General features: G+C 44.0%; 1 non-coding gene across 1 annotated transcript; it reads right to left on the reverse strand.

Annotated features, from left to right (window-relative positions):
* Positions 1–2,768: 2,768 nt before the first annotated feature.
* Positions 2,769–2,932, reverse strand: LOC142428469 (U1 spliceosomal RNA). The gene has a single exon (XR_012780364.1). It is a non-coding gene; the product is annotated as a U1 spliceosomal RNA (small nuclear RNA).
* Positions 2,933–11,133: the final 8,201 nt, after the last annotated feature.

Raw genomic sequence — 11,133 nt, forward strand, 5'->3', positions numbered from 1 at the left:
TCTGCTCCCATGTGCTCCGATCAGATATGTCCCTCTTCCAGAACTGTAGATTCAGTGTCATCCTTTGATATAAATTCTTCTGAGGGGAGGGGCAAATGTCCCATTACTAGTTGGGGTTGGGGCCGGCCCCCCAGACCTCTTCACTGATTTCTCACTCCAGGCGGGCATGTTGGATTCACATCTTGCAGCATCGGGTTAAAATCTGGTCCCTCTTTTAATTTGTGACCCCAGGCACACAGGCAGGAATTCCCCAGGAAGAAGTTGAGCAGAAAAAAATAAGTTGAGCAGAGTATCCCCTTGTGGGGGTCAGCAGGCCTTTTCCCAGCCTCCCTAGCTACACAGGGTGGAGCTCACCTAGCTGGGTGTGGCACAGGTGTAAATGCCCTAGGCTAAGGGAAGTGGTCTGGAGGTTAGCAATAGCTTGTGAGTGACCAAGAAAGAGGCAAAGAGGAGGGAAAAAAGTTAACAAGCAAGCTCTGGATGCATGGGAGCAGGGGGAGGGGATATAGTGAAGAGATGGAAACAAAGCAACAATGTAGCTTGGTTAGATCCCTGCCAGTGTGGAGCTGCAGGGTTTAGTCCCTGCTCTGCGGCAGCATGCGGCAAGCTGTGGCTGTGTTGAGAAGAGGCCCCCTCCCTGTGCAGCCCTCCAAGATCTAAGGGGGGACAGAGAGGAGCCCCATGGGTTTAGTCCCTGCCCTGAGGCTGGTGGTGAAAAACTGTGGCTGTGTTGAGACCAAGCCTCCCTACAGGCTCCACATGGTCCCGGCTCCAGCAGAGACAGTGGCGGGACCAAGGTGCAGCCCCAGCGACCTCCACTGAGGTAAGCCAAAAGCCCCCAGCCCCTCAAAACCCCATCGGTCTGTGCCTACTTATCTTTATGATATTCCTCCTGCATTCCAATAGTGTTGAATTTCCCTGTGGAGTCCCTCTGGTATGTGTTACACCATCGCCATCTTGCTGGAAGTCTATTCCCTGCTTTTCTGGGTTGTAGTTCACCATGACTCTACCAATGTGAGTAGAAGTCTCTCTTTTCTGTATTAAAGGGGAACAAGCTCTTTTATGTGGAAATGCTAGACTTGAGACCATGAGTCACTCAAAGGTAGGAGTCAGCAACCTAGATCCTTCGGGATTGACTGGACCTGTTCTTTGAGAAAATTCCACTAAAAATCAGTCACACAGGGGAAATTCTTAGTTATAATGAAAGTCAAGAGAGGTAAGGAATAGCTGGTCACCCGTCAAAGCCACACCTGTCAAAGAACAATACCAAAAGCATTAATTATTCTATGATTCTCTTATATTTCATTCTTAAATATATTTAAAATGTAAGCTTTATTATAAAAAGTCAAGAAGCGGTTATTTAGCCTAATGGAGTAGAATGAAATAATAGAGAGTGAGACTTGCAATCAGGCATTCATGCAGACATACACAAGTTAGGAAGTGTGAATTAACTGTATCCTAGTGTTCTTTGTGAAGTTGTTTTGGTTTTTTTAGTCATATTATTGTGGGCTCGTACAACTCTTATCCCAATCTATACATCATTGTGTGAAGCACATTTGTACATTTGTTGCCATCATCATTCTCAAAACATTTCTTTCTACTTGAGCCCTTGTTATCATCTCATTTTCCTCTCTTTCACTGTCCCTCCCTCACGAACCCTTGATAATTTATAGGTTATTCTTGTTTTGTCATATCTTAAACTGCCAGATGTCTCCCTTCACCCACTTTTCTGTTGTCCGACCCCCAGGGAGAGGATTATATGTAGATCATTGTGTTCGATTCCCCCTTTCTACTCCACCATCCCCTTCCCCTCCTGGTATGGCTACTCTCATTATTGGTCCTCAGGGATTTATAGATGAAGGCTTTTGATGTTCATTAATGTATTTTTAGTAGCTCCCAGTTCTTTATTTTGTCTTCTATAATGTGAATATTTTTATTATGGCCATAGTGTGTTTATATCTTGTATAACTGCCCTCAAATTTGTCCCTACATTTTTATTGTCTGGCTGTATGATCTAGGGTTTATATGTAGGTATTGGATTTATCATGCGTTCATTTTTGTATGTGGCATGAGGTATGGACTTTATTCCATTCTTTTGCAGGTGGAAATCCAATTTTTCCAACATCATTTGTTGAAAAGGATATCTCCTCTCCACTTAATGTGTTTTAGTCCTTTATCAAAGATTAGGTTGTCTATACGTACCTGGTTGTATATCTAGGTTATCAATTCTAATCCACTGCTATTCATATATACCATTGTACCAGGTTGCTTTAAGTGTCATGACTATATAACACGTTATTAAAGTTTTGTTTGACTTTTAAATAGTGTTTTATTTATCCTGTGTTTCTTTCCTTTCTATATTAACCTTACTGATTTCATAGGCTGATATTTATTCCCCAGGGATACAGTGGCAGAAAACCACATCAAACACCTTGAAAGAAGCCTGAGTAGGATAGTTTGCTGAAAGTTCCACCAGCAATGCAAGTGGAGGGCACAATAGTTTTGGGGCTTATTGGTCAATCTAAAATCTAGTAAGAATCGTTTAAAGAGCTGTTTCCAATGACAATAGCAGTAGGACTCTGAGAATGAAGAACATTTTGTATCTTTGACCAATGTTACTTCGTAATTCAGGAATAAAACATATAACTTTAAAAATAAAGATACTAGATCTTTCTAATGATGTGTTTCTTCTAAACGCAGTCCATGCAGATAATGCTAATACAGAGATCATGTATCTGAACTTTTTTTTCTTTTCTTTTTTTTAATAACAGGGGAGAGCATGATCGCAGTCCCCCACTACCACAAATTATGCAGTCGAGTTTCCCACATTTGGGGAAATCGCAAGGGTCAGCACATCCGGAGTGTAATGGATAAGCCTCGCCCTGGGAAAACCACCTTCGTGCTCATGGTATCTCCCCTGCCAGGTAAGTATTCATGTATCTGAAAATTATCTAAACTCTTTGTCAAGATAGAATTTATTATTCTAATTTGCTGTTGTTGGTCTTAACCAAAAACCCACACAGCATGTCATTTTCAATACATCTGAATGTTTTTTCTATGTCCCATGTAACTTGGACTACGGTGAATTATAAATCCTTGTGCCTAAAGATGGTTTCTAGTTTGAAACAAACTAAATAATACATACCTAAAAACACCCATATGTGCTTAAGTTTTACTTTTTCTCCTTTTATAATCACTCAGTCATGTTTTGATTTTATGAATAAGAAATATGGGGATATTCAAAGGTGAATTTTCTGTTAACTCTTTTGATTAAGCAATCAGGGAGGGGGAGGTGGTAGGAGGCTGATACCTGTAGTTTTTTTTTTAAGTACAACATAAGCCCGCTGAGGTAAGAATAAAAAAATTTTTTAAAAAGCAAAAGTGGCATAGGGGAAAAAGCTACTGTATACAAACATTTTTGAGGCAAAGACTGTGTAGTATGGTAGAGACCAGACCAAAACCAGGCATGCACATGGTAGACCATGGTGGAGGAGGGGGGGAAAGGAAAACAAAAGGATGAATATAAGGAAGAAAAAGGTAGTGGGGGCATGGGGCACTAATCCACCCAAGGGGAGGGTATTGTTTATATCTCCACAGGGAAAGTGGGACCAGACTTCAACCAAGTGCCGCAAGGTGTGAATGCAATATCCAGGCGTGGATTAGGAAACCAGTGGAGACATCTGGGAAGCTGGCCCCAGCACCATAAATGAAGTGGATTCCTGCCCTCCCCCGAAAAGAATTTGTTCCAAAGGACTACATTGACTCTGCAGCTCTGGGAGATGGACATATCTGATCAGAGCACATGGGAGCAGATGAAGAGGCAGGAGGAGAGAGTGGAACACAGCCTGGCCCACCAGGCCATGAGGAGGATGTTCCTGAGTAGAGCAGCCAGTCCACAGAGAGAACAACATGGCTGGCCCCACTATGAGAAATGATGCCACTCAGTGACTAAGGGCGATACAGGGGACAGCACCGGAGACACCGTGTGATAATTACACCAGACCTGAATCCATCACACCGAGGCAAAGCACTGGGGGACTGCAGCGGAACAGCAAGGGAATGGAGTGGCAAGGTCCCCAGGGAATGCTGAAAGTGGACTTTGGGACCAGGGCGTGCTGCCCCAACAGACTGGACTGGAAAACGCTCCTAAGGGCCAGCAAATGATCTCTGAACTAACTACAAGCCTTTCTTTTGTGAAGTGTTTTGTTTTGTTCTTTGTCTGTGGTTTGTTTTTGTTGTTTTGTTGTCTGGTTGTATACTGTTGCTTTGTTTTCCTCTGTCTTGTTTTCATGCATGTTAGTGTCTCCACAGGTCTGTCTGAATAAGACAGGGTTGAAGAACTATCTGGAGGAAAAAAAAACGGGACAGACAGTTCCGGGGGGACTTGGGGTGGCGGGGTAGGGGGGTAAGGAAGTGGGGTTAACAAACACAGGGACAAGGGAACAACATGGGACCCAAAATGGTAGAGAGGGGGGAATGGCAGGCATGGTGGGAAATGATCAAGGGTAAGGTTGCTTAGAGAAGAGGTATACTCTCGCCCAGGTGGCGACGAAGCATGGTAGTAGGGCAGGAGGCAAGTCAAGGGAGATGGAGGAAAGAGCTAGGAGTCAAAGGGCATTTATGGAGGTCTAGACAAAGACATGTACTTGCAAATATATACAGGAGGATGGGGAAATAGATCTATGTGTCTATATTTATAGGTTAAGTATTAAGGTGGCGGAAGGACCTTGAGCTTCTACTCAAACACTCCCTCAATGCATGAATACTTTCTTTTATTAAATTAGAACTCTATGATGCTCACTCTCCCGACACAATGGCTGGTGCCAAAGTGGGTGAACAAGTAAATGTGGTGAAGAAAGCTGATGGTGCCCGGCTATCAAAAGAGATAGTGACTGGGGTCTTAAAGGCTTGAAGATAAAAAAGCGGCCATCTAGTTCAGAAGCAACAAAGTCCACATGGAAGAAGCACACTGGCCAGTGTGATCACGAGGTGCCAAAGGGACCAGGTATAAGGCATCATGCAAAAAATTAAAAAAATATATGTGTGTATATATATGTGTGTGTATGTATGTATATGTGTGTGTGTGTGTGTGTGCGTGTGTGTATACCATATTGACTGAAGGGGGAAGTGCAGAGTGGAGACCCAAGGCCCAAGTGTTGGCCAATGGAGATCCCCTCACAGAAGGGTTTAGGAGAGGAGATGGGTTAATTAGGGTGCGAGGTAGTACCGATGAAAAACACAGCTTTCCCCCAGATCCTGGATGCTTCCTCCCCCCAACTACCATGATCCGAATTCTACCTTGCAGGGCTGGATAGGGCAGACTTTGTACACTGGTACATATGAGGGCTGGAGGCACAGGGAATCCAGGGTGGATGATACCTTCAGGACCAAGGGTGTGAGGGGCGAAGCTGGGAGAGTGGAGGGTGAGTGGGTTGGAAAGGGGGAACTGATTACAAGGATCCACATGTGACCTCCTCCCTGGGAGAGCGACGGCAGAGAAGGGGGGGGAAGGGAGATTCCGGATAGGGCAAGATATGACAAAATAACGATGTATGAATTACCAAGGGCACATGAGGGTGGAGGGAGCGGGGAGGGAGGGAAAAAAAGAGGACCTTATCCAAAAGGCTTAAGTGAAGAGCAAATGCTTTGAGAATGATTGGGGCAAAGAATGTACAGATGTGCTTTATACTATTGGTGTATGTATATGTATGGACTGTGATAAGAGTTGTATGAGCCCCTAATAAATTGTTTAAAAAAAAAAGAAATGTCTGATGTGTTGTAAGATATTATTTCTGACTGAAAGCTTTACCATATTCATCGCATATATTAGGTTTTTTTCCAGTAGGCATTCATTGATGATCACTGAGGTTCTTCTTCCAGATAAAGGTTTTTCCACATTCACCACACACATGGGGTTTCTTTCCAGTATGAGTTCACTGATGAACAGTGAAAATATTCTTCCAGGTATAAGCTTTTCCACATTCACCACATACATAGGGTTTCTCTCCCGTATGAGTTCGCTGATGAACAGTAAGTTTGGTCTTCCTGATAAAGGTGTTTCCACACTCACCACATATATGCGGTTTCTTTCCTGTGTGAAATGTCTGATGTGATGTTAGGCATTGCTTCTGACTGAAAGCTTTACCACACTCACTGCATACATAAGGAGTTTCTCCAGTATGACTTCGTAGATGAATTTTGAGATGTGCTATCTGAATGAAACCTTTGCCACAATCATGACATACATAGGGTTTCTCTCCAGTAGGAGTTTGCTGATGAGCAGTGAGATCACTGTTCCTGTTAAATCCTTCCCCACATTCACTGCATACACAGGGGGTACCTACCACATGAGTTTTCCGATGTTCCTCGCAATATGTATTACTGTGGTAAGCTTTGCCATATTCCAACCCTGTGTATGGGTTTTGTCCTTTATGTGCTATTTGATAATGTACAGTGAGTTTGAATGCTTTGTCGAACCCTTGCCCACCCTGAATGCATTCATAAGTCTTATCTAGAATATGACTGAAGTGGTGCTCACAGAGGAAAGACTCCTTGAAGAAGGTTCTCCCACATTTATCACCTATGCGTGGTTTCTCAGTTTTGTCAGATTCCTGATGCTGAATGCATTGTGACTTCATACTACTGGATTTTTCACAATCAGGAAATTTCATTTCAGTATAAAATGGTTCCTGTTGAATATCGAGAAAAGTTTTCTCGTCTCCATTGAAAACAACTGACTTCTTTATTTTAGAATTGTGTAAACAATCCAAATGGTAAACAGGGTTACTATAGAAATCAGTTTGGGTGTGAAAATAATGAATGAACACAACTTTGGTAGTTGCTTAATAGGACCGTGAAAATATAAAAAGAATATAAATACATGCAAAACACAGACACACAAGGGTGGTAAGGCCTGCTAATTTCAGTTGCTTGAGATCAGATGTATTCATTCCATCAATCTTTACTGAAAGACAACTAAGTACTAGACAAACTGGAAATGTGAAAAATGCAGAATGTTCAACTTCGGAGAACACAATTTTACAGGTATATATGAGACTTATGGAAAGCCTACAGTCTAGCTTACAAAACTCCTCTTCCAGTGTTTTCCTGTGGGGGTGTGCAGATTGCTGTGACATAGAAAACAATGCCACCAGTATTTAAAATATCATCAGGATCACACATGGTGCACAGGTCTAAGTAGAAATTCCAGAAATACAGACTAGGAGGAAGAACTGCTGATTAACTTCTAGAACATGAGCCCCTCAGGTTTAATGGCACTTAAATAACACTTTATAAGTACTAAGTTCTCAAAGTACAGTCAACAGTAATGATGTGGATGGAGTAATCCTTTGGGGACCTTCACTGTGTGTCATGACAGGAGAAAATATAGCTGCCTACAAACATGTACTAATAATTGGAAGACAGAATATATGAAGCACTATCAAGAAAAATGGCAAGTTGTCAAAATGATATGTTTAAAAACTGATGTTCTATGTATTATTGTACTTTAAGCACTAGTTATTTTTAGATTTAAGTGGTTTATAAGACTGAGACTGACAAATTCATTAAGATTGGTGTCATGCTCATCATCAAAAACAAGTACATTGCAAGATCCTTCCTGAATTACAATGTTGCCATGGGTGGGTTAATTTTCACATGCCTGCAAGTAAGAACAATGACTACAAGTGTTATTAAAATTTTTGTACCAACTCTTAAAGCAGACATAAACTGTGGGATCCAGCCTCACAGTTAAATGGGTTCATAGAAGTAGCATGTGACATTTAGGAAGATAAAGCAGAGAGCAAAAAATAGAGTATAGCAGTCTGATCTGTAATGCTGATGAGTGATCGACGTCATTTAGCAGTGTTTATATAGGAGTGAGACATGCAAGTCTCTAGCAGCCAAATACATAACAGAATGGGCAAAGTGTGAATCTGGGACACCCTGAACATTTTAAAACACTTCATGATAAGTATCAAGCTGTGAAATTGAGGACCAGGAAGAGAGCCTTTGTAGATGAATTCTCTATTGTCTGCATTAAAGAAGCCTGCAAGGCCAGTATTCTGGGTGGAGGGAGGCCTTCATATTTGTATGTTAGAGAAGAGTCCCAGTCATTTGGTCCTAATGAAAATTCATCCCCATCATCCCCACAATATCCTCCCATTGTAGTGATACCTTAATGATACCTCATAGGAGCACATGGCTAATCTCTAACAGCCACCAGCTTTATGTATAGAAGCAGACACACTCATATTATATTCCCAGTCAGGGGACAAGTTACTCCCCTCTAACTGCCCTCAGCACTGGTGTTAAATTACTCAACCAATGAACTAAGGGACCTCCAGCGTAAAGAAACTTCCCACCTCATTATGTAGGTAGGTGTCTGTGTGTGTGTGTGTGTGTGTGTGTGTGTGTGTGTGTGTTGTGGGTGGGGATGGGTTTGCATGCCCGGAGTTAATATAAATCGGTGAGTGTATATATTCTCTCTATCCAGCTCAGACCTGACATCATGGATGAGGTGACCGCAGAAATACTTTTCTCTCCCTTTTTATTTCTGCCCCTCAGTTACACAACTGTCTCTTAGGACCCATCCAGAAGGCATGTAAGAGACAAAGGAATAGTTGACTCCTTGATAGCAACAAAGAGAACCTTATTGCTCTTAAAGCTAGGCATCTTTTAGATGAGTAGCAAAAGTTGGATGCCTTTAGGAGACAGCTTTATACTTTCATCTAACGGAAAGCAGTGTAGAGAAAACTCTTTGTACCTGGAGGATTGTGTGTTATCACCTTTATCTATATCCTCTGGACTCTGGACAATTTCCTCTAGCATTAGCCCTTGTCTTCTAAGCCCTGCTGGTAAGAAGTATAGAGAAGAGGCTGCTTACACTTTTATGAAGGTTCTGTTTTCCACAATAAAGAGATTGAAGAGAGGGAATAAAAGGGAGCTGATATCAAGGAGTTCTAAAATAAAGAAAATGTTTGGAAACATTGTGGTAGCAATTGTTTAATAGTGTTTCATGTGATAGAACTATGGAATGTTATGATATCTGTAAGACTCACAATAGAATAATTAAAACTATATATGTATTGAAAATTTAACCAAGGACTTCTGGGAAGATGGCGGATCAGGAGACCAGCATACTCTGAGAGTACTTTCAAACAAGGCGGGTTTGCTGTCCAGGTAGCCGAGTGGAAGGAGTCTGATGAGTGAAATATCCCCCGGGACAGCACCCCACCCCACACATTAGTCCTGAGCCAGGGCCTCGGTAATCCAGGATCCGATTTGTGGGACATATCATGTCATTAAGCTCCCGCCACCGCAGCTCCGTCTAGCTATAGTCCCACTCCATCCCCAGACCGGGACCCCGTGCTCCGAGTTGCTTGACTGCTCTGCCGAAACAGGCACAGTGGTGGTGGGACCCCCTACAGCAACTGCCCACTCGAGGGACCCCACTTGGAGAGAATCTTCCCTTTCCTGTGGTTCCCCTCTCCCCAGATGGCACGGATCTGCACTTGGGCCGCATCCCTCACTCCATTCAACCAAGGCCTGGGTAATTGGTCTACAGGCTACTAATGGCTGCCTGGGCAACCCCCACGGGGGACCATCACCCCTATTGGTGCATGGGACCTCTCCACTGCCACCTCGTATGCCTGACCCCCAAACCCCCCCCCCCCCCACCTTCCGTCAGCCTAGCTCCCGCTTCACTTCCCACCAGCAAGGGCCTTCACCCGGAGCCAAAACCGCTTCTGTCCCTGATGCTGCATTTACGCAGGAGCTACTGCAGGCTGACTTGCACCACCACAGAGCCCAGTGCCCGCAGCCCGGGGAGCGCTAAAGCCTCCTGCCTCGGGGCGTTCCTTCCAGCATTGACATCCCTGGGCGTAACAGTGGGCACTCCTGCCAGTTAGGAACGCGAGCAAAAGGGCTTTGTGGCCCCGCTGGAGCAGCTTTGCCTTCCCCGGTGTGCTGCGCGGTTTCCAGCAGCCTGTGGCTGAGTACTGAGCCTGTTCTGGTGCGTTCCTCCCAGGGTGGAGGGCAGACTCACCTCGGTCTGATCCAGCTCAGAACAGGACGCTAAGGAGCCTGCGCTGCTCCCTGCCTGCAAGGAGCCGAGGTCGTGGCTCTGCGGTCCCCACCGGTACTGTTTGTATGCTCCAGCTGACTTTCACCAGTGCAGTGCACTGCGGGAACCCCAGTACCAGCTTCTAAGCCTACCCCAGCCCTTTCCAGCTGCTACAGGAGGCGAGCGCTGCGGCCTTTGCCTCCCTCAACACCCCTTGTGGCCCCAGTCCTTTCCTGCCAGTGCAGGAAGCTTACCCCTCTGGGGCTTCTCCCGCCTTGGTAGCCTCTGCCCACAGGCTTAACTCTACAGGACTGCAGGCACCTGGGAGTGCTGGTTGATCGGAGGAGCATTTTTCACTCACATAGCCCTGCTCCAGAGCCCAGATCAGCAACATGTCCTGTGGTAGTGAGGACTGGCCCACCTCCGCCTTCTATAAGGCATTTCTAACTTAGAGGGAAAAGAATGGGGGAATTTATATATATATATCTTTTATATCATGCTTGTTTTCTTCTTTTTTCTTTCACTTTCTGTGTTTTCTCTCTTTTACTTCCTCCTTTTCATTATTACTATTACTTCTCTTCTGTCCCTTTTCTATAGGTTTTCTATCTTTTTTTGCTCCTTCCACTTTCACTTATCACTTCTTATCTCCTCTTTTATACCTTCTCCTTCTGTCTTTCTCTATTTTTTCTCCCAATTTTTTTAAAAATTATTTTTTTAATTTTAACTTTTCCATTTTTATTACTAAAAAGTGTGGGGGGGTGTTATTAAGGGTATCCTGACAGAAAAGGTCAAAGCAGCCCGGGGGCACTCACTGAGGCTTCAGCCTCCACTCCAGTCGCTGAAACATCTCACCATTGCTGGTCACTAAGCCTTCTGGGAATTCTGCCTACACAGCAGTCTGACCCATCTTTAGAACAGGTCATAGGCATCGCCTGAAAGAATTCTTAACAATAACACAGATAAGGGCCCCCTGACCTCCCAGAAATATGGGGGCCTAAGATAGGGTCGAGGAAAAATCAACAGACTACATCACTCCCAACAGAAAAGAGAAAACATAGTAGCAGAGCTAA

Source organism: Tenrec ecaudatus, chromosome 15 (genome assembly GCF_050624435.1).
Source record: "Tenrec ecaudatus isolate mTenEca1 chromosome 15, mTenEca1.hap1, whole genome shotgun sequence".
Lineage (NCBI taxonomy): Eukaryota > Metazoa > Chordata > Mammalia > Afrosoricida > Tenrecidae > Tenrec > Tenrec ecaudatus.